Raw genomic sequence first — 27,188 nt, 5'->3', positions numbered from 1 at the left:
GATGGAGCCAGGCTCTTCTGGGTGACAACCAGTGACAGGACAAGGGGTAATGGGTTCAAACTGGAACAAAGGAGGTTCCACTTAAATGTGAGAAGAAACTTGTTCCTGGTGAGGGTGGCAGAGCCTGGCCCAGGCTGCCCAGGGAGGTTGTGGAGTCTCCTTCTCTGCAGACATTCCAACCCGCCTGGACACCTTCCTGTGTAACCTCATCTGGGTGTTCCTGCTCCATGGGGGGATTGCACTGGATGAGCTTTCCAGGTCCCTTCCAACCCCTGACACTGTGGGATTGTGTAATTCTGTAATTCAGATTGCACATACAACCCCTCTGTCCAACATCATCTGGCTTTGCATCCAGGCTCGTTTGAACAGAGCCAGATCCACAGGCTGCAGACTGAGTTCTGTACTGAGAGCTCTGGTCCAGCTGTGTCCTTCACTGCATAGGGCATCTTTACAAGCAGAATTTATCAAAAAGATTCTATTCATGTAGGGTAGAAAAACGAACAGCAGTAGCGCAGAATGGAAACCGTGGTCAATTGTTACTCAAATTGCACCAAACTCTTCCCCAGCGCCCATGAGAAAAGTACATTTCTGATCCTGTGTTTCAGGAGCCCCTCTACTGTAGCTTTGATAAACTGATAGAAGCACCAACGAACACCAGAGACAAGAGCCTATGGAAAAGCTGCTCTCAGCTCACATCATCAGCACCCACAGTCCTGCCATCTGCCCAAAACACAGCAGAGGAAGCAGCACGTGCTAAAACCTCAATGGAGAGGAACAGAGGACAAACAAAGAAAACCCACAACAAAATAACCCCCCCCACGCAAACACCAAACAGAAAAACCCCAAACACAACACAAAAAACCCCGCACCACAACAAATACAACACCCGCACCGGTCTGAACAGCCTCGCGCTATTTCCATACACACAAATCTCTCTGCCCATCAATAAAGGTCTCTGCTTTTGGTAAATGTGCGAGAGAATAGAGCTGCGGAGCCCTGAGGAGATGCCCAGGCACACCTGGGATCACCGCTATTGTTACATGTCTCATCTTGATCCTCATTAAAAACCTACTAAGAAATCAATCTCTATTACATTTATTTTTACACATGCATTCAGGGGCAGGGAGACAAGGAAAACCAGACAATGCCTTCCAGGAACCAACATCCCGGCCAAGATCAGCAAGATCTACATTTCTCTCATCCCAAAGAATAATTTACTCTGGTCTAGTCATAACGAGTGCAAAACCACAAGCGTTCACCATCACCTTCCTCCATATGTACATCTGAAGACAAGTTTGGCATTGAAATAGAAGTATGGAGCGAGGTTAGTTCAATCAGCTATACAGCGGGTATTTAGAATATGTTTTCCAGAGCTTGGCTGCAAAGTTCATGTGCACATTGAGCATTAAATCGCACAGCCATGCCAAACCAGTCCTTTGCACATGAAATTACAGATCAGGTTCTTGCACGTTCAGCCTTAAAGGAAATGAACTCACGGGAGCCCAGAGGAACTAAGTGAACTCATTAAGAACCCACGCCATCTGCTTCCTGTTCCAAATATTCCCTCTCAAGCCATTGGTACATTCACTGAAAAAATATCATAAGTGTGAGAAATGCAGTTGTGATTTGTGCTGAAATGGTTAATGTTTGCAGATATAACCAATGAGGCACGGGCTCTCAACCTGGAAAAAGGAAAAGGTGGTTAAGTTCTATGTAAAGCCAAGATTTACAGCAAAAAGGGGGCGCCGGTCTGATTTCGGTCGTCTTGGCACCTTGGGTTCCAGCCAGTTCAGCATAATGAGCCACAAGTAAGAGTTCACTGTGATGAAGCTGAAGGAGCTTCATCCAAAGACCCCTCCTCAAAACCACCAAGTGACACTGTGCAGGGGCAACAGGGAGGGTCAAGAAGGAGACTATGGAAATGGGTATCCGAGACTCATTTTAATAAGCAGGGAAAGGTTATGAATATGTATAGGCATTCTTGGGGTTATTATGAATATGTAATACCTTACTGTATTTAAGCACACTTCTTATTGTTAGAAAGTCTGCGTGTTAGGCAGAGCGAATCCCCCGCGCACCCAGCGCTGTTTTGCTTATGCTTTAATGAACACGATGTAATGAATTGCATTAAATGTTGCTGCTTATTCATTGAAAAAGCGTAAGATACTTATTTCATAAGTTTTGCTTCAATTTTGAACAGGTTTGGTAGAGCAGGAAAGGAAAACAACCACACGCACACAAAACACACAACACATGCCAAGCACTCAGCACAGAGCAAGTGTCTGGCAAACTGAGCGTGGTGTCTTTGACCTGAATAAAGAAAACCACAGTGACAGCTGCAAACAAACATTCCTTTCCTGCACTTATCCCACTGTCCCCATCCCCTTCAGCCCTATCAACTCTATTGGGGATTCTGGCCTGAAACACCCCAGGAAGTGAGGTAACAGGAAAGAAAGAAGAATTACCCATTTAAAATATAAGTGTAAGCCTTGTGTTACTTGTGCTAAAACCAGTCTAATAAAAACAACTGTCAGATCAAAACCCTGATGTTAAGACAGCGGTTTGGTGTCATCAAGAGCATTCATTTGAATCGAACTCGGGCCACAATCTGTCCCAGAGCAAGGCAGAGAACAGGTGATTCTCCCCAGCGTGGTCTTCGTTTGCTTCTCTTTTTCTGTTTGGTGGTTTGTCACGGTTGAGACGGACAAATGACATAGACCGAGTTCTTCCAGGATGAAAGTAGTAGATGCCATTTATTGCCACAAGTGCATTTTTATACAGTTTTACCAATTCGTGTGTCTCTTCACTCTTGGTTACAAGTTACAGCAGTAACATCTCATTGGCTATTTTTGCTGTCATCAGTGTTACTCTTTTACTCCCTTCTCTCTCATGGGTACATCCTTAACATCTCCAGATACTCCTTTACTCCCATCTTTCTCACGGGTAGGCCTTGATATCTTCAAGGCTAATTTCTGTTCCCATGCCCTCCGTCAGGGAATCCACGGACCCACCGGAGTCCCACAGTGGCTTGTTTTCCAAACCATTCAGAACAAGTTCAGCGGATAGAAGTTGGCCCATCTATCAAAGTATCAGCTAAGTCACTTCTTAATCATGGTAGTCTGCTAACCTTCAAGAAACAAATCTACCATGTGGGAGACAAAAGCATTAAGTCCACCAGATATTAGAGAATCTTGCGATCCAAGACAGGAACAGACACGAGCCATAAGAGACAGAGCATCACCCAAAAAGCTTGTTCATTCTGTTCATCATTTAAACTGGTTAGAGATAAGCCAGGTTGCAGGTTCACCCTAAAGACTTTGCATGTTTTCACAGACTGAAACGGTTGCATGAATGCTCTTGTAAGCTTCCACTCAGCATAGAACATAGCAAGAGACTGAGAATTACCCAAAATATACAACTGGTACATAAATACAGGCCCAACCTACAATTTGAGGCTATCAACAGAACGCCAGCACAACCCCTGTGCTTCAACCACTTGCGATAAGCAACAGACACCACAACAGCCAAGGCAGTGCTGGAGGATGTATGTAGCAATACCGAGTTAATTGTCATAGTATCCAAAGGTTCTACAAGTTTGCCACATCAAATAACGCCAAGAATGTAAATTTATCCTCCCGCTCTCGCTGTTTATAGATTCCAGCACAAGTGACGAGGCTATAAAAGAACTGCCTCGTTACCACCTGCTCAGCCTTCAATACACTGTGTATATTCATAAAGAGGGAAAAACACCCCAAGAACGCATGTACCACCAAACCGGCTCTGGCTGACGTGTGCGACGTTCTTCTAACAACACATTCCTACCACGTAGTATGCAACCGAGCCCAGACCAAAAGCCATGGGAAGGAAAGCAAGCGTCAGGCACAGCTACAGCTAAACTCGAAAAGCCAGTTTTATCTGCCACTTCATTATTTTTCATTGAAAAACATGAACGTTCAATTTGTTTTAAATCATCTATCAGGTTAAACATTAGGAAGGCAAACAACTTGATGTCGAGACCCACAGTGCGGTAACCCAAGATGTTTTTCTGCCCAGCAAACATCCCGAGCTCAGAAAAATTCCCCATGACCTCTTCCCTTCCACCTGGTTGGAAAACATGTGGAGTTTGACAGCCTCAAGAGGAACAGGCTACCGCATCCCCTCAGCATTCAGATGCTTAACAGCCACCTAAAGCAGCATTGCAACCTGGAGAAAAACAATGATGATAACAACTCCCCAAAATCTGCCTAGATAACAGCACAAACACAACTGTGGCTAAGAATGAAGACTTGAAATAAAAGCTTGCACTCAGTCAAGTCGATTCCCCAGCAAGACAGGAAAGCACAGGCTCAAGATGCAGAGAATAGTTTCTAAATGAATGCAGTTATTACACAGAATCACAGAACGTCAGGGATCGGAAGGGACCTGGAAAGCTCATCCAGTGCAATCCCCCCATGGAGCAGGAACACCCAGATGAGGTTACACAGGAAGGTGTCCAGGCGGGTTGGAATGTCTGCAGAGAAGGAGACTCCACAACCTCCCTGGGCAGCCTGGGCCAGGCTCTGCCACCCTCACCAGGAAGAAGTTTCTTCTCAAATTTAAGCGGAACCTCCTGTGTTCCAGTTTGCACCCATTGCCCCTTGTCCTATCATTGGTTGTCACCCAGAAGAGCCTGGCTCCATCCTCCTGACACTCACCCTTTCCATATTGATTCCCAGGAATGAGTCCCCCCTCAGTGTCCTCTTCTCCAGCTCCAGAGCCCCAGCTCCCTCAGCCTTTCCTCACACGGGAGATGCTCCACTCCCTTCAGCATCTTGGTGGCTGCGCTGGACTCTCTCCAGCAGTTCCCTGTCCTGCTGGAACTGAGGGGCCACAACTGGACACAATATTCCAGGTGTGGTCTCCCCAGGGCAGAGCAGAGGGGCAGGAGAACCTCTCTGACCTACTGACCACCCCCCTTCTAACCCACCCCAGGTACCATTGGCTTCCTGGCCACAAGGGCCCAGTGCTGGCTCATGGTCACCCTGCTGTGCCCAGGACCCCCAGGTCCCTTTCCCCTACACTGCTCTCTAATAGGTCATTCCCCAACTTACACTGGAACCCAGGGTTGTTCCTGCCCAGATGCAGGACTCTACACTTTCCCTTGTCACATTTCATTAAGTCATTCAGCTGTAAACTTGTTTGTGCGATTATTACAGCTCCAGCCACCACACCCACCGGCTCCTGAGTCACAAACATCCACCATCTCATCCTCAGCTTCAAGCTGCCAGGAGTTTCTACACATGGGAAAACGACATTAAGACATTCAGTCACTGAATTAATAGTAGTGTTGGCTTCATAGCTGTGTTTAATCACCCTTCGGTAGGTCTCTACATACTGCACAAGGTTGAGTAGAGACTCTCTCATTCTACACCTTTGACTGACTTGGTTGCTCAAGAACAGCGCGCTCAGAGCTCTAACGCACAAGTCAATGATAAATATGCTTTATTAGACTCTGAAGTTTTTATATACAGTTAAACTCTCTCCATATGATGAAATGAACAGACTGGTCTCCAGATCAACCTCATTCAGAAACGCTATGGCAATTTCCCTCATCAGCAGATAATGAAAACCTATGAAATCACATAATAATTCATATCCCATTCTATAGTGCTACTCAAAGTTCATCAGTCCTTGGTAATCTTAAATAAGCACAGATTAATGTCACTTTTTGAACAAATCCTATCCAGTTCCTCCCAAATTATTTTACAGTCTTCCCAATAAACAGAACAATATATCAAAACCTCCTGGGCTTCCAAATCCGTGGTGCAATGTTTCAAGCTATTCTCCAAGCACATTAACAGTTCGCACCTTTGATGAAACTTTAAGTCTCGCACAAAGAGAACAAAGATTTTCCTTTTACCTTTTATATACTACGAAAAAGCCTCAGAAGTTCATTGCCATTAACAGACACCGAAACTTGAATCGATGATGATATTCAACACCTCCTAACATACCTCTAACAACTAAACCTTTACTAGCCAAGACTTTCAGGTTTTTACTTGAGTGCTCATAGACAAAAGCGTGATCAAAAGGGTAAAATACTGAAGAGGTGAACAAAAAGATAGCAGCAGAGAACAAGTAATGTGGTGGGGGTGGAAGGGAAGTGGTGAAGAACCTCAGATGGGAAGGAGTTTAATTAAAGTGTGGAAAGCACAGTGCTGCCAGGCTCCAAAATTAAACTAGTTTTGATCTAGAAGCACACAGCCCCAGAACACAGGCAGCTCAAGACAACTGAAGATCCAGTGCAGTGGTATTACAATAAAAGAAAGCAAAAGCAGAGCTGTACATTGGGATTTGTTTTGTTTGAAGTCATAAATCCACGCGTAAGCCAGATAATATTGGGGCAACGCCGGCACCTTCCTCACCGCCCCGGGCCAGGGCAGAGAATTCACTCTCGATGTGTTTAAACACCACATCAAATAAAGGGAACGGCTGATCCGGTGAAGGGCAAGGCGGTCACCTTGGGCTTCTCGGCAGGGCAGATGAAGGGGTGAGCAAGCGGCTCAGGAGGGTCAAATCCAAATGCAGTTATAACCACGTGTTGCATTGCATTAATAAAAGCAAATCTGCTTCCTTCTGCCTGCAGGCTGTTTGCCTCCTGAGGCCACACCTGGCAGAGCCGGTTCTGCTGTGCACACCCAGCACACAACGGAGACGTCTGGAACTGGAGAAGAGCGCAGGAGAAGGTCCATCAGATGGACAGGGTTCTAGAGCACCGGGTGTGCAACAGGCTACCGGCGATATACCTATAAAGAGAGGCTAGAGGGTGTTCAGCTTGGACAAGAGACCCCTACACGATCCAACCCATCTTCTACTACCTAAAGAGGAGCTGTAGGCAACTTGGAGGTTGCACAGCAAAATCAAGACACACATTGTTTTAACCAGAGTTCTCATTGGCACAATAAAAGGTGGAAAAGCTGCCACGAGAGCTGTGCAGCAGCAGAACGAGGTGGCCCAAAGAGGCAGCTGAATGTCCACTGGCACAGGTTTTCCAGAGCACAACCGGACAAGGCCTTAAAGCGACCTGATGCTGCACTGTCCAGCCATGCTCCAAGGAGCTTGAAGTTGCCAACCCACAGAGGTCCCTCCAATAAAAACTACCCATCATTTCCAACAACTCTTTAGGTTTACTGCTGGTTAACATTCATAGGGAAAACTTGCAGAATTTGACCTTCTTCCAGGTTCAGCACTGACAAAACCACGAGAAGTATCATTTGAAATATCTTGACATCCTTCAAGACGATAAAATTCTCAATTCTAAAAGTTCCTAATGCAAAAAGCCCCCAAAAGTTTGTACTCAGACACCTGGGCATTGCAAGCAAAAGCACCACCCACCTACCAACACTAATTGTCATGTAACAGGTGTGATTAATCATTTCATTGCCTATTAGAAGATGAGCCCCACCTGAAGGTGCTAAAGAGATGCAATTTCAGCTCAGAAGAAGCTGCCTATGGTAACTTTCGAAAACCTTGATGCCACCCCCCCCATCCCCCGATATTTGGATTTATCCCAGTGCCTTTTGAAAATCTGCTTGTACGTTTTGCTTTGGTTTTCATTCCCTTCACCATTCCAATGGTCACATTGCTACCAAAATCTCCCCACTCAGTCCCAGTGGGTAACTCAGCCAGTTCTTCAGCCCCTGGCTTTTGTTGGAATTACTTAGAAACATGCAAGAAACCCCACACATAGACATCTCGTAAAGAACTTAACTTTACCAAACGATGCTAAAACAGGCGATACCACCACTGGTTCCAACAACAGGGAGGACTCCTCATCAGTTCTTGTTATTAAAGCTGTATGTGAATTTATTTACTCTTTCTATACAAAATGAACATTCAGTACAAGGCAAGCTCATGGAGGACTTGGGTTTTTCGACTTCTACTAATACTCATTCCTGCAGAAGCAGCACTCCTGGTTATGCCTGCATGGTATATACTTTAAGGCCTCCCACAGACTGGCATGTTCTTATTCCCTTTGGAAAAACCCACAGATATCCGTTTATTTAGTTGACTTAAATTGTGTCACGAGAAAAGCAACTTTACCTTTTTAATAAAGACTTACCCAAAACATTTGCCAGCCACATTTGTTTAGACTTCTGTGTCTAGCAAAATCCAGATAACCCTGCCTACACAATAGGTGCCTGTAGAATTTTTAATACTGACCTATTTGTTAGCTTGAAAACCAAAAATAAAACTGACTTGCAAACAAGAGGGAGGAATTATAATTTTAGATCAGATACTGAGGGTTTTGGAACAACAAAAAACAATACTAAACGACATATGTTAACCTGTTTATCAATGGAGGACTTTGTACTTCTGGAAGAGTTCTAGATGATATTTCCCACCACATATTGAGGAAACATCGATCAAATGTGAGGAAGGAAGAAGAGGCAAAGTTCTTCCTTCCAAACACAGAGGCTCACTGGGAAGAAGATGTTTTTAGCCAGAGTTCCTAGATATATACGCTACAAAGAGCCACTATAGATGAGCACCAGGGCAGAGCTTTCACCCAGTTGGTAACAAACGGAATGACAATTAAAAGGTGAGCATTGTGTCACCGAGGACAGACACAGCTCCAGCCATGGCAAACCCAGCAGAAGGACAACCAGAACTCTGCTAGCCATGTGTGCATTATACATACAGCCGTTTAAACCCCATTCACAAGGAGGTACAACTCTTAAATTAGAAGAGAAGGCACCAGCTTTTACTCAAAACTTCACCCAGAACCAACTCTTCACACTCAGCATGGTCTTCACAGTCACCTTTCCTCTGTTAGAAGTTGGATATAACTCTGTTTTACCCTCACAGATGGGTACACATCCAGGTTGGCATTGTTAACACCATAACCAGCACACTATCACATAGAATCCAATTAGCAGATAGAAATTTGTGTGGCATTACTTACTTTATCCAACCACTCGCCTGCTGCAAAAAGCTGTTCTTTGGCCCTTGCCCTGCCAGCGTAAAAAGCTTATTCTGATCCCAGTACACACAGTAAGTGTTGGTTGTAAAGCTTCCAAATGTTTTCTCCCAAATGAGACACTTTTCATGAAGTTATTGCTAAACAAAGATGAAAATATCCACGCCATAGTTCTCAAGTTTGCTATGTACTCCATTTGAGGAAAGGCTGGAAGAGAAAACAAGGCTTGCAAGGCAAAATCTTTATTACCCCCAGGCAAGCGTCCTGGTGGTAAATGGTACATTCTTTCTCCACAAAGAGTTTCTTATTTCCCCCAGCTGCTGAGTATTCATAACACCCCAAGCACTGGCCCAACACGTAAAGATTCGAGGATCTGCAATACCAGATAATTACAACACAACACATTAAGTAACTTGGAAGGCTAATTCGAGCCGAAGCCCAAAACCCTCTAGGCAGAAATAACACATATTACTCACCACACGCTCCGTACTGAGCAAAGGGAAAATCAACACAACGCCAAGGGAGGCTGTGGTGTTCTTGCAGCCTTTCTGCTCCACTCCTGCCCTTTGTTTTCCCCAGGCTCACCAGGGCCCTTCCACAGCTGCTGCTCATCCACATAACGAGCACTGAGCACCTTGGACCCCCAGTGCAGGAAAGGAGCTCTGTGGGCCAGGTGGGACTTGTCCCTCCAAACCCACCGCCCTCCATCTGCCCTTCTCCACCCAGCTGGGTTTGCTCTGACAAAAGCTGCTAAAGGGACACAAAAGGGCAACAAGGCACAGCAGAAGGGAGTCCAGCACATTACTCCTTGTTAATTGTATTTATTTAAAAAACAAAACAAAACAATTCCCTTAATGCATTAGCTAAGTTCTTCATTGGTTTAATCTGCATCCGAAAAGTTTGTGGATTTTTGCCATAAAACACCAAAAGTTTGGAAAAGGTTTACTAGACATCAAACGGAGATATTGCACAGATAAATAAAGTGATGGTAGACGCAATTCTGGAAGTAATATCAAACTCCCTTGCTTGTCGGTGCTGGAAAAGCTTCCCCAGCTGGCAACCTCCTCCGCTGCACTTTCCTGATGCACATTCACGTCTCTCTTTTCTGCAGCCGCCACCCTGGCATAACCACATCCTAACAACACCACTGCAACCGCAGCCACGTGTGCAGATTCGACGCCACAAAGATACTTCCTAAAGCACAACATTAATATTAATGGTATATTCAAAGAGGTGATTATTTTTTATGGCCACACTGCAGTAGGTATGTCAGTTTAAGGGAAATGAAATGCTGATACGATCTCTGAAAAAGAAAGTTGTATATTATATATTATGCTATATATCTATATGGAGTAAACAATGCTAATTACTTTTTTTTTTTCATTTAGTGGTATTAAATAATGACCCATTTCTGTTTAACCCTGGCAAGCCATGTGTAAAGCAGTCCTGTACTGAGCAGTCTGGCATTGGTCTGTACTCAGGGACTGATTTATGATCATTTTCTTTCCAGCTCACACTTGCAACACAAACCACTCCACAATCCCAAAGGCAGTTTTAAAAAGGGAACAAACAGCCAGTTTAACATCATAGGTCAAACATCCTTCAAGAGGCCCAAGCAGCATGCCATTTACCTCAGTAATGACTCAAAGGCCACCATTCAAAGGGCAGAGATACTTAGAAACTAAATATTTACTTACAGAAAACCTGAGAGAATCCCCAGCGCCGCCTCAGCCTTCTCTGAAAAGCCCTTTTGCATCCAGACAAGGAAGGATTCATAGAAGTAAATCATCTGCCTGCACAGGAACTGCAGAAACTCCATCCTGTGGGGCCTCTCCGCCGGCGGCGACTGCTGAGCCAGCGCGAAATAAGTGACATTACAGCGTCTCCTGCCTCTTACCCCTTGGGAACTTGTCCTGACAGCCGGGGAAGAGCCAGCTGGCCATTCTGCACATTGTTACTGACAGAGGAACATGCAAACGCCAGCTAATGAAACGCAGATACAAATGCCTTCACACCTCTAAGGCTAAAAGGGAAACCAGTAGACAGAGATCTGAGCGTACTATAACTGTAACCACAAAACTGGCGAGGTTGTGTTCAGCCCAACACTGCAGCTTCATGAGGGATGCCTCGTGAAAGAAAGAGTTCTTTGCCAAAAAACGCTCTCAAAGAAACCCAGGCAAAAAGAATAATTCATAGTGGCCCTAAAGCTCAGAAAACATGAGTCGTTTTCCACTTGCTTGACTGTGGAATGGGCAAAATGTAAAGAAACTTGCACTTCAGCTTGCCACTGTACAAACAGATGTGAGATGCTTGATCTTACCTGGATTTATAAAACAAGAAGAGAGCCAGAAATGTTTGAGGCTCAACCTCTGCTCAGCTCACTGCAAGCAGGTTGTTACGATGCTGGAGGCGTATCCATTTCATCCCAGCAGTCCACGGGGTTGCTGCTTTACTGACAGTAATTCCATGTTCTTTTTCTAAACTAGGATAATCTTCACATAAATACAGTAAGATAAGAGGTTGGAAAGTATGGATCTTCAACTTCAAATTCCAAAAAATCAGTTTGAACAAATTCTAAATGAAAACTGCCCCCAGAGGTTTCAGCCTCTTGAAAAACCTTCCAGTTGTTCACCAAGAATTAGAGTGAAAGTAACAATTCTTTCCTAAAATTATTAGTGAGTGGGATGAGTCAACCACCGATGCTCTAAAACATCATCACTTTGGGTTTGGGACATTTTTTTGCTATTTCACATGCACTGGTTTACAGCTTTTTTCTAAAATTAAAAATTAGCAAAATGTAGAAATAGAATCACAGAATCCCAGAATGTGAGGTGTTGGAAGGGACCTGGAAAGCTCATCCAGTGCAATCCCCCCATGGAGCAGGAACACCCACATGAGGTTACACAGGAAGGTGTCCAGGCGGGTTGGAATGTCTGCAGAGAAGGAGACTCCACAACCTCCCTGGGCAGCCTGGGCCAGGCTCTGCCACCCTCACCCCCAACAAGTTTATTCTCATCTTTAAGTGGAACCTCCTGTGTTCCAGTTTGAACCCATTGCCCCTTGTCCTGTCACTGGTTGTCACCGAGAAGAGCCTGGCTCCATCCTCCTGACACTCACCCTTTATGTATCTGTAAACATTAATGAGTCCCCCCTCAATGTCCTCTTGTCCAGCTCCAGAGCCCCAGCTCCCTCAGCCTTTCCTCACACGGGAGATGCTCCACTCCCTTCAGCATCTTGGTGGCTGCGCTGGACTCTCTCCAGCAGTTCCCTGTCCTGCTGGAACTGAGGGGCCACAACTGGACACAAGATTCCAGGTGTGGTCTCCCCAGGGCAGAGCAAAGGGGCAGGAGAACCTCTCTGACCTACTGACCACCCCCTTCTAACCCACCCCAGGTAGCATTGGCTTCCTGGCCACAAGGGCCCAGTGCTGGCTCATGGTAGTACCCAATATGCCAAGACATATTATGGTTTATGCCATTTTGGACATTTTATAGCACTATATACTCTGTTTGTGTTTGTTTTTTAAAAACTTGGTAGAAGACAGAAGGCAAAGGAGAGGACAAGGAGAACACAGACATCACTGAATCATCACCATTGAAGGCTCTGGAGCTTCAATTCAGCACATTATATAAAATTAAACTCCCCAGCCACTGGTACTTAGCCTTTTCAGCACAGAAAGCATTAGTCACAGTCAGTGGCTCTACAGAGAGGGACGGCACCTCAGAAACACCACAACGAGCGCTAGAAGGACTGATGTACAAGGTGAGATTGTACCTCGTTAGATGTGCACCCCTTTGAAGATACAAGAGAGGGCGCACCCCAAATTCAGCAGCAAAGGGACAGCCAGCGTCACAGGGGCTGGAAGTAGCTCCCGGCGATAAGAAAAGATGACGTTCAGTTGACTAAATAGGTCACAAGGAGCATTCAGAGCTTGTTTCAGGGACACAAAAGCAACGTTCGTTTAAGCAGCAGCCCACACGCAATAGTTGTATTTTCTTCTGCAGGATGCGGGGAGATTGCCCATCTCGTGACAGATGAAGCTTCTCCAAAGGGACAACGTCCTGTACTCCACAGAAAGGACCAGACACTAGATTATAACTCCGAAAACTAATGCTAACATACATACATACAGTCCAGGCTGCAACGTCAAGGTGTCTCTGATAAAACCTCTTGCCCTACTTACAGCTGAGGAATGCAACTAATAAGAGAAGAGGAAACAAGCAGCTTTTAGTAGGAAAGGAGCGTCACATTGCTAGTCGCATGTTTTATTCAACTTATCATTATTATTTATTAAACAAATTATTCTAATTTCTACCTGAGTATTACCTACAAGTAAATACTCTTCAGGAACGCAAGCTAAAGCTGACAGAACAGCAGCTCATTTGCTCTGTTCACAGGAAGGCATCACAAAGGCTTATCTTCCCATCTCCTTCAGGACACAAGGGTTAATGTACCACGTTCAACCTTTGAGCTTCATAATTCAATCCTAATTACTGTGTAGAGGGAAAAGAACTTAAGGGCTGCTCAGAGCTGTGGGTAGAAAAGCAGCAAGTGTCTACTCAGAAACTGGTTATTTTTCTCCTACCTGCAAAAGCCACATCACAATTAAGCCCGTAAACAGTAATTATAACAACTAAAAGGTAAGACATTTTACGTTGAGTCGTGTAGGGTTACGCTCCTTCAGGAGCAACTAATAGCCCCACAATATCTCAGTCATATTATTCTCATAGCAAGGATGAGGAAAAAAAGCCCTATAGCCAGTAAAAAAAAATGTTTAGCAGTGTAAATACACTATTAAGTAAAGGGGGAAATTAACATTGCAGCAACAGCACTAGAAAGAGCAAGTGGTACGTAAGAACAGCATCTTTGCACCAAAGTTACCAGACTATAAATCAGGAATATAAAAGATGACACTGAAGTGCTTTGATGTGCCATCAAATTTCTGCACTTATAGTAATAATAGTGATAGATTGCAAAGTGGAATATGAACAGATGACAATAGTCCAACCGCATTCTATTCTTCATCTATTTGTTTTCCACCCATCGTTTTTCATGTTCTGCCTGGAACTTTTCTCCTCTAGCCTGGAAAACAACTCGCTTCCCGGGGACTCACATTTATTTATATGGATCAGCAAGTTATCAAGTTGACTTTCAATGTTGCTCAACTTGAACTTCATTAACTGATTTTCAAAAAAGATCAAGTTATTATACTTACAATGGCCTATAATATTTTTCTGTTCAGCAATGAATTATGTAGATATTTTCCCCGGTGAGAGCTGGAAGGATTTTACATTCAAGTAATATACAATAAATCCCAATGTCTCTATGGAGAAATTGCACAGATTTCCAGTGCTTATCTTATGTTTATGTACCAGCTCTTCATGCATCTCAACCAGCCCCCAGTAGAAGCCGAGGGGCTCAGCAAAATACCATTGCAGCAGGAGAGAAGACACAGTAACAATGACAACAAATACCTCTTGCCTTTTTTTTTAACTAGTTATATTTATTCAGACAACAGACAAGTTAGAGCTCTTCATTTGTAGAAGCTTCAGGCTGGAGAGCCTGCTAACGAGGATGGAGAAAGCCTCGCAATTCAGTGATTACCACGACTGACAATTAATATTGAGGTGCAAGCTTCATCCCAGCACAGAAACAAAGCCAGAGCCGGAGAGTGGAAGCTGTAAACACAACTCAAAATGCAAATTCTAATCGCTTTAGATTAAATGAGTTTCATGCGTATTATTAATATTCCTGGTGCTGGCAAACCAGGCAGCAATCAGAGAGGGTTTTGCATGCGTGTCAGTGGGAAGGAGACAAGGGCTTATGTACTTATGTCCTGCATCTGGGCAGGAACAACCCCAGGTTCCAGTATAGGTTGGGAAATTACATATTAGAGAGCAGTGTAGGGGAAAGGGACCTGGGGGTCCTGGTGGACAGCAGGATGACCATGAGCCAGCACTGGGCCCTTGTGGCCAGGAAGCCAATGGTACCTGGGGTGGGTTAGAAGGGGGTGGTCAGTAGGTCAGAGAGGTTCTCCTGCCCCTCTACTCTGCCCTGGGGAGACCACACCTCGAATATTGTGTCCAGTTGTGGCCCCTCAGTTCCAGCAGGACAGGGAACTGCTGGAGAGAGTCCAGCGTAGCCACCAAGATGCTGAAGGGAGTGGAGCATCTCCCGTGTGAGGAAAGGCTGAGGGAGCTGGGGCTCTTTAGTTTGGAGAAGAGGAGACTGAGGGGTGACCTTATTAATGTTTATAAATATATAAAGGGTGAGTGCCACGAGGATGGAGCCAGGCTCTTCTCGGTGGCAAACAATGATAGGACAAGGGGTAATGGGATCAAGCTGGAACACAAGAGGTTCCACTTAAATTTGAGAAAAAACTTCTTCTCAGTAAGGGTGACAGAGCACTGAACAGGCTGCCCAGGGAGGTTGTGGAGTCTCCTTCTCTGCAGACATTCCAACCCACCTGGACACCTTCCTGTGTGACCTCACCTGGGCGTTCCTGCTCCAGCAGGGGGATTGGACTGGATGAGCTTTTGAGGTCCCTTCCAATCCCAAACATACTGTGAAACTGTGATACTTTTTAGGCAAGGCAACTCAGTAGGGACAGGCGGGAGTACCGATGTGCATCCCCAGCGAGATGCGGGTTCGCCTGGCTTCCTCAGACACCCATGCGGTGTCTGTGCACTCCAGGGTGTCTCAGCACTACCAGAGCAACTCGGCTTTCCTCCTGCAAGCCACGTATTTCCACGTTCCCGCGGCGGTAAGAAAACATGTAAGTGTTGATGAGTCAGAATCCTGCTTGAAGCATCACCAGCTCTACCCTGTGGCTGGAAAAAATGCATCCTGAAGAAGGCAAATACAACTCCGTGCTGCCACCAAACCTGCTCATTAACGAGTTCGGGTACATAGTGGATTCCACCTCATGCAGAAATCCATGCAAATTGTGTAAATGCTGCCTTGAAAAGTACTGTGGCCCTTCAACGTTGTAACAAACAGCCCTCCATGGTGCACTCTGTTATATAAAGTCAGGTTAATCATAGTAGTTTGGCTTTACGAGTGATGCCAAATCTCCTAAAGGAAAGTAAAAGCGTGGATGTTTTTACCTCTTCCAAGTACAAACTTCAAAGAATGAGTTAAGAACTTAATTACATCTGACTGACTACAATGACAAACAATTCCTTAGGAGAACAGAGCGCTTGTTTTAAATCCGGAAAGCAACACTGTTCTGAGCTCAGGTGTTCTTGTCTGTTCCTCTTCACTGATAGTGAATAATTTGGGAGACACCCAGTTCCTAACCTTGAGACTGTATCGAACTGGAGCCTGATTATTTTTCAGCACAAGACAAAGCAAGAAAAAGCCTGAATCTCTCATCTGAGCCACCAAGAGCAGCTTTTACTTCCACACTTGCCCAAGAAGTAGGTCATGAAATCTGCACCTCCACCAAATTCACTGTCCTAGATCCAAAGCCCTCAGAGCTCTGCTCAAAGCGGAGCTGTGCGCTACCAGCACAGATAGAGCAGCACGTCCTGCAACACGTATTATGGCCATGGCATTGTCCGCAAAAAGAAATGCTATATGCACGATGCTATAATTACAAGCAGACATTGAGGACAAGAAAAGGAGTTGCTATGTAGAAAAAAAAACCCTGAATGGCATAGAGGAACAGTCAAGAGAAGCAACCCACCTTTGGAGAAAGATAAACAACATCTGTTCAAAATGCTATTTACAAAACAACTCATTTCACCAGCGCCTGTGTGGTACTAAAGCTTTTCTCAAAGTCCTTTCGTGCAGCATCCTTGCCAACGGAGGAGACCATATCCACACAGGCTCATATCCTGCCCTCCTCATTCCGGCTAAATAATGAAGAGGAGGACTTTGTGAAACTGTTTGTTTAGAATGACTCTCTTGAGCATTAAATGCCAAAAGGAAATATGGAAATGGTCACTCCTACACACAGGAGTGACTAGCTGATTCAAAATTGTGATTTATTTTTAATGGGTATGCGTGCAAATCTGAGTCATGTTCTTTATCTTTTGATAAAATTATTCTGAAGATCAAATTCCTGCTGGGCACCATCACTCTATTCAACTTTTTGGTGAGAGAAATCTGTGGCTTTTTGGCTTCAAACCAAAGCTCTGGTTTGGACCATCAGCTTCTTGTTCCTGAGCAATGGGACTCACACCACCCAACCAAGCAACCAGGAGTGGATGTTTCAATCATGTAATGGTTTCTCCCTCCAGCACCACTTTTCCTGGCATCTAAAAAACAAGGTCCATGGCAAGACTGACTGGAAATGTTTCAAAACCCCTCTCCTTTCAGAGCCTCGCCTCATCTGTCTGACAAGGAAATCGGGTTAATAACACAGCACTGTAACGTGCTTTTGAGGGGTGCGAGAAGTCCCAGCAACAACCTTTTTAAACGGCGGAAAAAAGCTCTGTTAAAGAAAAAGCTTTCAGGGACAAAACCGCTCCCTCCAAGGAGCAAAATTATCTGCTATTAACCGTCCTTTGTTGCCATCCAGAGACCTGGACAGGCTGGAGAGCTGGGCAGGGAAATATTTAATGAAATAGAACAAGGGCAAGTGGAGAGTCTTGAATCTGGGCAGGAACAGCCCCAGGTTCCAGTGTAAGTTGGGGAATGACCTATTAGAGAGCAGTGTAGGGGAAAGGGACCTGGGGGTCCTGGGGACAGCAGGGTGACCATGAGCCAGCACTGGGCCCTTGTGGCCAGGAAGCCAATGGTACCTGGGGTGGGTTAGAAGGGGGTGGTCAGTAGGTCAGAGAGGTTCTCCTGCCCCTCTACTCTGCCCTGGGGAGACCACACCTCGAATATTGTGTCCAGTTGTGGCCCCTCAGTTCCAGCAGGACAGGGAACTGCTGGAGAGAGTCCAGCGCAGCCACCAAGATGCTGCAGGGAGTGGAGCATCTCCCGTGTGAGGAAAAGCTGAGGGAGCTGGGGCTCTGGAGCTGGACAAGAGGACACTGAGGGGTGACTCATTCATGTTCACAGATATATAAAGGGGGAGTGTCAGGAGGATGGAGCCAGGCTCTTCTGGGTGACAACCAGTGACAGAACAAGGGGCAATGGGTTCAAACTGGAACACAAGAGGTTCCACTTAAAGATGAGAAGAAACTTCTTCATGGTGAGGGTGGCAGAGCCTGGCCCAGGCTGCCCAGGGAGGTTGTGAAGTCTCCTTCTCTGCAGACATTCCAACCCACCTGGACACCTTCCTGTGTAACCTCATCTGGGTGTTCCTGCTCCATGGGGGGATTGCACTGGATGAGCTTTCCAGGTCCCTTCCAACCCCTGACATTCTGGGATTCTGTGATTATCTTGCAGTGGGCAGGCTGTGAGACAGGACCTTCAACCTCACATGATGCTGCAGCCAATGCAGAGTGCGGATATTCACATAACACTCCTGCTGCCTTTACCTTCCTGGAAACAGTCTCAAGGAACATGCCCTCTGCTTCCTCAGTCCTGCGTGACCCATGGCACCAACCAGAGCCTGAATGAAAACCAAATAACACTCCGCTCTAAGTTTTCTGGGCAGTTCATAAAGCACAAGAGCGGCTTATCTGGAGCTTGCAACACAAAGAGAAAATTCTTTAATACATTCCTTTTACTCAGCACTCCCACGGGAGCTCCTTGAGCGGCAGATGCTGTTATACATCACCAACACACCTCACTCCATCATCCCATTAACGTTCAGCTCCCTCTTTCCCCTTTGCAGGAAGCCAAGAGGATTTCCCAAGTCACACGATAAATTAGAGCATTTCATTCCAAAAAAGGAACTGTTTCTTTCCCCCCCCGCCCTGGGAAATCTCCACATTTTTGCAGTTCACTGTTATTTCAGGGAAAAAATTTCTCTACCTCCCATCTATCCCCCACAGGAGAATCTCCGCAATGTCTCAGATGGTTCCCAATTAATTTAAATGACTTTTAAAAGGTTACTGCTGCATCGCATATTGACCGCATCTGAGTTTTGTCTAGAACCAGAAAACAATGAATGGGATACAATAAATCAATTTGTTCTCAGCGGTGAGCATTACGTACATAACGACAATTATCACACAGGGAAAAGTTCTATACAAAAACATCCTCCAGACCCAGCTATTGCTTTCTAATGTACAACATGAAAAACTCTTGTGCTGTTTGGACAGCCCATTTTCCCTTTAAATCTCCGTTTTTCAGAGTAGTATTTAAAATTGTCACTTTTGGAGTTACTTTGCCAGGCTGAAAACTCATATCACTTCAGTCCCAACACCTAAGAAAAATGACATGCATAAATTATGAAGATCTTTTTTTAAATGGTTTAAGTGGAGAAAATAAGTCTCTTTCCTCCAACAATAATCTGTCACAGCTAACGTCTTTAATTTCGAGACATACCTTAGAGTCCACTATTCTGATTAAATCTCACAACCTGCATTCTGGCTGATGAGCATCCATTTGCTATTCATCCTACAGATTTCAGCTGCAAACCAAAAAGAACGCAGCAGCATTAGAAGTCATTTTGGGCAAAAGAAAACGAGAGCTTAAGACGATAACGACCGTGACTTAATGAGGGGGTTTACAGTCCGTAAGTCAGGTAGGGGTGTGGATGAAGGAAACCACGTAGAGGAGCAGATGATGAGGAATAAACGGTCCCAGTTCAGCAGATACCACCAATTCAGTGAGCAAGCCCATATGTCAAGGGAGCAGCTCCTGCTCATCGGCAGCTCTACCTTTTGCAAATCGTTGACAAATTCATGAATTTACACAGACCATATGTCGGGTTTTAACTAAACAGTTCTTAAAGTTGCTCTTCCAGCCATTTCCAAAACATACAAGTCTCAATGTAGAAAGAAGCCATGTCCACTACTACATTTAGGGGACGTGTTTCTCCTTACCAAGGTACGGTAATAATTGACATGAGCTCATCCAACCAAACTCACTGTGCTGCTTAAGGAAACATGACATTCTCATAGCAGAATAAAACAAGCAAGCTTTGCCTAGCTCAGTGCTTTTCAAGGTAGCACAGTGATGCAGAATGGAGGAAACAGAGCAACTTCAGCCTCTTCTCCAGCAACCGGCCTAGAAAATTGGAAAATGAGCTGGAAATTCCCCTCACAACCTGGAAGGAAACGATGCTGTTTGCAGACCCTACAGTCACCTCACTGAGGAGCTGCCCGGTGAGCTTCCCCACCTGAAATCGCACACGCGTTGATCCAAGAAATGCGGTTCTTTAGCATTCCCCCTTCCAACCCGTGTATGCCAAGTAACTGGAGCGAAATCCTCCAACGAAGGCGTCCTCAGCCACCTCGACAGTGCCCAGCGAGCAGCTCTGTGCCGGCCCCATCCAGCGCTGCGCTCAGGGGTCCCCAGCTCCTGCACAGATCCAGAGCAACAAATCCCACTCCGAGGTACGTTGAAAAGCCGAGGTTTACTGCTTTCAGCTGGAAAACATCCTCCCTCGCCCCATTTCTACAACCTCACACCACTCTGAGTCCACATCAGTTTCAGAGAAGGGAAAGCGCAGCAAGCTACGGACATACCTCGGGACCTGTGCAACGAAAGCAAGCAAAACTGTTACCATAGCTTTATTCCAAAATGCTCTCAAAACAGCCACACATTCCACAAAGCTTCCCCTAAACCCTATCAAACTTCTTAGGCTATGACCTCTGAGTGAATTGTTTTATTCCCAGCAGGCTGCAGGACTGACCATCACCCAGAGGGTGTTTCGTGGTCGTTGCTCCTCGGGAGATCCTTCCTAAGTAATCCATCCAAGTGACATTTGAGTTTTAATTATCCCGATAAGCAGTTTTGGAGATGTGACAGTTTCCTGGGCACAGGGCAGTCCCTCCCAGGGAAGGCAACAAAAGCGAATTGCTGAAACAAGCTTGTTCGCCATGGTTTTTCCCCCTCTCCTGCTTATGCAAGTTGTTCTACATTTCCTAATTCCTTAAGAGCTGCCAAGAATGCAGAAAAAGATAGTGGACAGGCTTCGTATTTTACAGGAGACATAAGCGATAGCCCATAGGCTTGTCCTACTAGAAAATAATTCCACATCACATTCAAGTGCTAAATATTTTCATCCTCATTAAAGTGACATCTCATTTTGATGATCAATTGAGACCTTAATAACAGGAAGAAAACCCTTTGCCAAAACTTTAATAGAAAAGGGCCAAGTCATTTTCTTTTCTTCATTAAATACCCAAGGACAAGAGAGTCCTTAAAGCTCGATTGCTCCATTCGCCCTCAAAAAGCAGGTGCTGAAACACGATGAACACATCAGCAATATCACAGGTGGTCTCTCACCCTGAGAGCACTTGAGGGATTAGAAACGTTTCTCCATGATGAGCAGAGAGCACCGAGTTTCACCCAGCAAAGTCTATCAGGGATGGTTGGGATCTCGGAAGAGCGACCACCAGATGACACTGCAAACACTTGCTCAATAAGCAACGAAATCAATTTAAAAAGAATAATTCAGTCGCCCAAAATCTAAAACCATTTCTACACTGACCCACAAATGGGAGTATAATTTAAATTACAGATCCGCGCCATCTCAACGCTATTTTATAGAACGGCAAACAAGTGACTCACAGCACAAATCTGAAATGAAGTCATAAAAGTTACATTTTACTCTCAAGACGGGGTGGGACCAAATCTCACAGAGTTTCATCTTTAAGATTAGACTAAAAACAGCTTAAGAAAATTAACAACTTTATTTATCTTTTTCTCATTAGACTCTGGTAAGGAGACTTAGACCCATCCTGTCCAAATGCAGCTGAGAAACACTCCCCATAGGGAAGAAAAGTTGTCCTGAAACCTTTACATTAATGACCTTACATGTCTGTAATTTCCCTCCCCATCGCAGTCCCTACATACAAAGTCTTAATTATTCCCACAGTTATAAATATGATAATTCCCTGAGTTATAAATACAAAAGCTCGTATCATCAAATAATTGTCAAAAAACCCATCCATATCTACTCCTTTGTGTACCGCGCTCCTCTTTCACATACAGAGAGCCCCAGAATGATGCTTTCTGAACACTACCAAGTAAAGGTTTCTTGTATTAATTGAATGAGCTGCAAAATGCCCCTTTTTTAGTTCAGTCTCCCTTCAAAACTATTTGTTCTCTGTAAGAATAAAAACAACCAAGAGAATATTTTAGCCACTTTCATACACCAAGTAGTACTTGCTGGTCATTCCTAAGTTTTTGTTTATGGAAATAAAAAGAAATCCAAGGGCTTCCTTGACATTTTAAGTGTTCTGCTGGGTTAGTGTTTTCTCATATTGCAGGTCAAGCCGCATCCCATCTTGATTTCCAGAGGGACAACAGAATCACATCCTCCTGGCCTGCAGCACGTGTGCCACCACTCCTATGGACATCCCAGACTGGGAAACACTGAAGGTCAGTGTGGGCAACACGTGCAGCCAAAAAATCCATCGAGAATAATCCTTTTATGCCCCTTTGAACCACTGCACAGCCACCAGTTCTTTGGCTTTTTAATCACTCATTTGAAAATCACCATCAGCCGTATGCAAAGGGCAGGAAAATGGGAGTTTGGTTAATTAAAGCACTCGGCCAGTTTCCAGCAAAAATACAGACTCCACACCAAAATGTTCTTCCACGTCGGGCCATCCTCGCAGCCCATCACTGCCGCTAACTGAGCTTTGTGAGCCCCAAGCTTCACCTCTTTAAATTAATTTGTTTCAAGAGATGGGCAACAGTAGAGCAATAAACTGTTGCTTGTGCCAGCAAGGGCTTGAGGTGGTTACGGGGACCCACCAGGGAAATTATTACCACAGCACTAAGAAACAGTCTCTGGAAGTTGATGCTGCAACAGTTTCAGCCATTGCATGGTGAAAAAATAGAAGAAATTAGCACGGAATACACATTGTATCTATGCCAAGTAAAGCGCCCATACAGCACGATGTCCATGGCATCTTCCCGCCAAGGTTTCTCACCTCCCAGGACACGTTTCCTTGGCACAGAGCCCTCTCCTCTTTGCAGGGTCCATGCTCCACAGCACCCTTAATACAGGGCTACCCGCACCAAACTCCTGACCCGCTTCAAGGGCTGATCGACACGTAATCCTGGTCCTCACCCGGAGCAGAGAGAAAATCCTGCAGGTTGCCTGATACCTACTCGAAACTTGGCTGTGGCTCATTAGGTTCAGTTTTTCCTCTTTAGGCTTCGAAGTTGTTGCTAGAAGTCATTATTCGTGATCTACGCCGGGATTAACTACCATAGGAACGCCACATACAGCCAAGTCCTTGATTTTCTACAGGTATTTTTTCCAGATCTGAACCAGCTGATTACCTGCTGATCCAACACAATCATGCATTAAGAAACACAATAACAAGAGCCTCTAAACTTTGCCGGATGAAAGCCGTGAAGCTTAGGCATTCAACACACAAAAGCAGAGCAAAAATAGTCCTTTGCCTACCACCGTATCTTTGAAAAACATCTATAGCTTACTCCTATAAGGAAGTTTCCTCTGAGAAATATCCACTTGAATTCTCTTTCCGCACTCCTCTGAGTCAAGCTGCCTAACGGGAAGAGAAGGGCAATTTTTGTATTAAGCACCAGAAATTGCTGGAGGCCAATGGCTTTAATTAGCAGGCAGCACTGTGATTTATGGCTGCTGTGCTTCCCACCAGTTTAGAACCTCGCAAACACCACTAAACGGAGAAGTGCCACCTGAGCGCCCACCAAGCACTCGGCTCCACCCCAGTTCCACTCTTGTTGCTTACGAAGCCCGTGCACAGGGCTGCATGTTTGCGACCTCCTTGTGCTTCTCCATCCTTTGCCACTTCTTGTGCGTAGCTGGCCTATAGAAAAAGAAACCACGCACAATACTTTTTTCCCACCTCCTCTTGCCTGCTGATACCGACTTTTGGCATTTCTGGTCTTCTCACCAGCAGAAGTTACCTCGGTCTGATTAAACAAACTGCCTCTCTCCCCTCCCACCTTCAGATAAGACCTCGCAGCAGTGCATCAGCTCTCCACAGCTCCCTCCCGACGAGGACGCACACACAGCACTGATTTAAAACAAAACCCAATACTATTGATGCTTCGCTTTATGAGCTATTCAGCCATACTCATCACCAAAGCTGCAGCCATCCCCGCGACACGACAACCCCTCAGCCTCCTCCCGCGGTTTCCCCGCTGCACGTGTGCTCGCTGACTCTCCTCTACAAGGTTTCTTTCACTCTTGTGAATGTTTAAGCAAGACTAGGAGAGATCCAACCTTTGCTGCCTCTGCTCTAAGTCCATTTATTCAGCTCTATCATATTCTTCCAACAGTACGGATGCTCCAGCCCCACTTACTACCTGGTTATGCCAAGCAGCTCCCTCCTTGCCCTTCGCAGCCGTCCTGCAAGGAACAACATCGTCACTTTCAACGGGGAAATTCACAGATATCAGCAAATGCTGCCTCCAGCCTGCCTCTTCCTATTGCAAGATCAATAAGTTAATTTCCCATTCAAATTCTCTGCATCCTCCTCCCAAGATCTCTCGCCCAGCAATACCGTTCAGCTAGGACAGAACGTGAAGACTCGCGGGGTTCTCCATAACCCCACTTCCACACGCTGATACCACCGACCTTTCCCAAGTCTCTTGGCTTTCAAAGCTCTTACAAAAGCTGCAAATGCTTCATTTGAGCCGCACATCTCCCAACATTACTGTATTCACATCTGAACCTTCATAAACCAAGTACTTAAGAGTTTGGACCTTCTTGCCCTCTCTACTGTTTGATGTTATCACCACCTCATTCTTTACACATCTGGAAGGGTTTGTTTGTTTGTTTTAAAGCCCTGTCCTCTCCCAGCGTATTTTATATCCCTTTCAAAAGAACTCATCCATAAGACCATTTAGCATTTCCACCCTATTTCAAGAAAGCCCGTGTAATTTATCACCTCTGCTAGAAACCAGCCATCCTGAGAAGTAACGGAGTATAGAATTTATTGTACTAAAAACCATACTGCACAGACATACCTTATATAGTCACTCTATTAATTACACCTATATTGTTCAAACTTTCCCTACCTATTTTCCAATATAATCTACAGACTCGGGAAGCTTATGCAGTTCAGCCCTATCACCGAGTAGGATCAATTCTTCATCAGCCATAACTGATTGATGCAAATCTAAACTGTCCTAACCACCTCCAGTAATGAAGATTGAACATCCCTCCTGGGAAATAATTCAGCATTTCGCTACTCACCATCAGTATAAAGATTCCCAGCAGCTAACCAAATCCCTCTTCTCACACTGTAAGCCCATTACTTCTTCTCCTGCCTAACACAGATTTTCTGTTTTTCTGCTTCCTCTTTGCAGCAACCTCCTTTTGATTTTCTCTTTAGTATAAAGAGCTCCAGCTCCTGCAATTTCTCCTCTGAGATCATTTATTTGGCAGACCCTTGGGTTTCTACTCTCTCCCACCAGGCCACACAGTTTCACAAGTGCAGCATGACCAAGAGGATAACTTCTATTTTCTGGGAGTAGATAAATAGGAACAGTACAGATGCTGTCAAGAGGAACAGTTAGGATAGTGGGTACCAACCTGATCTGTCCAAGCTTTCACTTGGTTGCTAGTTTCACACAGACACTTTACCACTCAACACCTACTAAACCAACTTGCATACAACCTCCCTATTGAAAAAGAAGAAAACCGCCCAAACTAATCACAGCAAGACCACAAGCGGCCAACAGCCAAGCTGACAAAAATCAAACAGCATAACCCAACCAGTACGGCAGGTAGAAGAACTTTCTAAGCATCAGTGCACGGGACACACACAAAATCCTTCTTTCTTGAAGGAAACACCAGGATTTTCACATGGTCACACTTCAGCCACATCCACCCGGCTCAGGCCACGGCAGCAGCGAGGTACCCCGGGCAAACAGAAGAGATGTGAGAGACTTTTTAATGGTTGTTTTTAATCTTCTTGCACATTTATTGTCACACGTAGCCTGATTAGTGAAATCAAGCATGAATCGGAATCTCTGTTAAATTAATCACAAAGGTCAATCTGAATTTAGATAAATAATTTATTATTTTCTGGGCCAGACACGGCTTAAAAGCAACAACTTAAACAATAATTACAAAAGCTGAAAAGGCTGTTCCACACCTGCCCAGAATGCAGAGCACTGGTGATCTCGCTTGCCAGGCTGGTATTTACAAAGTCCGAAGTCAAACGCTGCAGAAATCGCACTTCACACATGCGAATGACCACACTGCAAACATGGGACTGATACCACTGAGACACTCGATACGGACAGAACCTCTGGCGTCCCCTCGCTGTGAAAACATACCGACACCGTTAGAGACGCTACCGGCACCCTGGAGATACAAGGCGCAAACACTTATTTGCTCTTTAAACAGCACCCTCAGGACCCAGCATTATATCTGCTGTTCCAAGGAAGCTCAGAGCGCTGCTCCATCACCTCATTAATAGATATTTTGGTGGCTTTCGGTAGTTTCATGAGCAGTTGCTTCAGCAAAACAACAAGTGAGCGACAGGTGCACACCTCCGACGGCAGCTTTTTTATAGCCGGTGATAAAACAGATTGTGGCAAAAGCTAGAAGAATATCCCACGGTTACATACTGTTCCCTTAGTTTAAAAAGAAAAAAAACCCAACCTCCCGGTATTTTTAGCAAATCTCTCGAGCTCCAAGACGCAAGCTGCTGCCTTTACGGTTTTTTTTTTTTCCCTTTAAGACACATAGTAAGCAACGCGTGTGCTGCCAGTCTGCTGGCAGAGCCATTAAACGTGCTCCTTCTGCGGGGGAAGCAACAAAACCCAGCTTTTTTTGGACACACACGTCCCCCCGCACCGAACACACCAACCTCGGAGCTGACCCGGGGACCCCCCGGTGCCTCTCCCCCGGCTGACCTTGATGGAGGGGCGGTCAAAAAAAGTGGAAAACTGTTTTTAAAAAGGTGAAGATGCGCTGGGCACTCGCTGTCGCCCGTCCCGGTGCTGTCCCTCCGACCCCCCTCCCCCAAACGCCGGGAGCTGCCGCCTCCCCCGACCCCCCCCCGCGGGCTCTCGGCGGCCCCAGGCGCCACCTGGCGGCCGCGCCCCGCCGGGACCCGACCCCCGCCCCGGGAGCCCGTCGCCGGTACCGCGGGCTGCGCCCGGCCGCTCCCGCGCCCTCCGGAAAGCGGAGGAACGCGCTGGCGGGACGCGGGGGCAGCCGCTCGTTCCCGGGGCGGAGCGGCGGCGGGAGGGAGGGCCG

The 27,188-nt window shown here is 45.6% G+C and overlaps 1 protein-coding gene and 1 long non-coding RNA gene across 3 annotated transcripts in view; both read right to left on the bottom strand.

Annotated features, from left to right (window-relative positions):
* The window catches only part of MCU (mitochondrial calcium uniporter), a 96,587-nt gene that overhangs the window by 68,972 nt on the left and 427 nt on the right, over positions 1-27,188 (bottom strand). The gene's annotated exons all lie outside the window — the stretch shown is intronic.
* LOC309439832 lies at positions 25,981-26,921 on the bottom strand. The gene is made up of 2 exons (XR_014184075.1): positions 26,393-26,921; positions 25,981-26,246 (listed from the first exon to the last, which is right to left on the bottom strand). It is a non-coding gene; the product is annotated as an uncharacterized lncRNA (long non-coding RNA).

This window comes from Streptopelia decaocto, assembly GCF_964273445.1.
Source record: "Streptopelia decaocto genome assembly, chromosome: 5".
Lineage (NCBI taxonomy): Eukaryota > Metazoa > Chordata > Aves > Columbiformes > Columbidae > Streptopelia > Streptopelia decaocto.
The sequence above is the reverse complement of the archived record's forward strand: the minus strand, read 5'-3'. Positions and strand labels throughout refer to the sequence as shown.